This window comes from Malurus melanocephalus, unplaced genomic scaffold, assembly GCF_030028575.1.
Source record: "Malurus melanocephalus ecotype Western Australia unplaced genomic scaffold, MMel_1.1 scaffold_1790, whole genome shotgun sequence".
Lineage (NCBI taxonomy): Eukaryota > Metazoa > Chordata > Aves > Passeriformes > Maluridae > Malurus > Malurus melanocephalus.
In genome coordinates, this window is record NW_026625022.1 from 1 (window position 1) to 1,335 (window position 1,335).

Consider the following 1,335-nt stretch of genomic DNA (forward strand, 5'->3'; position numbering starts at 1 on the left):
GAGCAGGTGTTGTCCTTTTTGGGGAGCTGGAATTTTTGAGGGCACTCAGGGAAAAGGGGCAGCCCTGTGCTGCTCTCCAGGCTGGCAGTGCCAGGAGGGGTTTGATTCCGAGCAGAGTGCTCTGTGCCTGTGGGTCCATCACCTCTCCCATAATTGGAGATTTTCTGTGCTCACCCTGAGCTCAAAGATTATATCCTGTGGGGTGCATTGCTGGTCCAGGCAGGAGAGGACACGGAGCAGGATGGGCACGGTGACAGCAGGAGAGGGCACCCACGGGCTGCCTGTGCCCCAAAGGGAGCTGGGCTTGGGCTGGGCATGGAGGGCTTGAGGCTTTTCCTTGTCCCTGGAATGGCAGTTCCCTTCAGTGGGGTCAGGCTGGTGTCCCATGGGTGTGGAGCAGAGCTGCTCACACTCAGCTGCTCACCAGGAACATTTCCTGTCCCCAAAGCGGGGCTGGGGACTGGGGTGGCATCGGTGGCTTCAGCAGGCACCGTGCCAGGAGCTGCTCAGGAGAGGGTGCAGGAAGGGTGCAGGAGCAGGGGGTGCCCATGGTGGGTGTCACTCATGGACCAAGCACTGCCAGCCCAGTGCCCTCCCTGCTTTGGGACCGACCAACCGCGCCGTCACCAGCGTCAGCTTTTGCCTCAAGGTGGCATTTTTGTGCTTTGAAACGYGTCTGAGGCGTTTGCTGTATCCACAGTAACACGGAAATAGTTATCCAAGCAATTTGGGATCCTGCAGTGGTGGCAGTGATCACTCCCTGCAGCTCGGGAGGGAGATCCAGGCTGGATGTACCCTGGGCACGTTGGCAAAGCAATGGATTGATTCCTTCCTGGTAAAGCTTGGTGTGTGTGCCCAGTGTGGGCTGACAGTGCCCATCTGTCCCCAGCCAAAAGGGGAGATCCTTCAATCCCATGGGATCCATTATAGGGCAGGGCAATAATGCCCTGAACTGGGGATGGGATTGCTCCTCCAAGGGGATGGGGCCAGAGGAGGGAGTGTGGCAGTGAGAACACCCGATGGACATGGGGTGTGCACACCTCACCCCCCTTTGTGGTGTTGATGCCTCATCAATCAGGCTAATCTGAAAGAGAATTAGAATATACAACTTTAATCCAGGCCTAACAGCCCCCTGGTACATTAAGAGCAGACAAAAGCTTCTTCTTGAGGCTACACTTAAAATGGACACCGGGTCACGGGATTTTCACCTTTTRTAAGTTCTGCTTTATTAACATATTGGGTCTTAATTTTCTAATGATCTTTATAGGTGATGATGTCAACCACTTTAAACTTGCTCTTCTCTAACTTGCTGTTGTTTCCATATTTTGGGGCTCT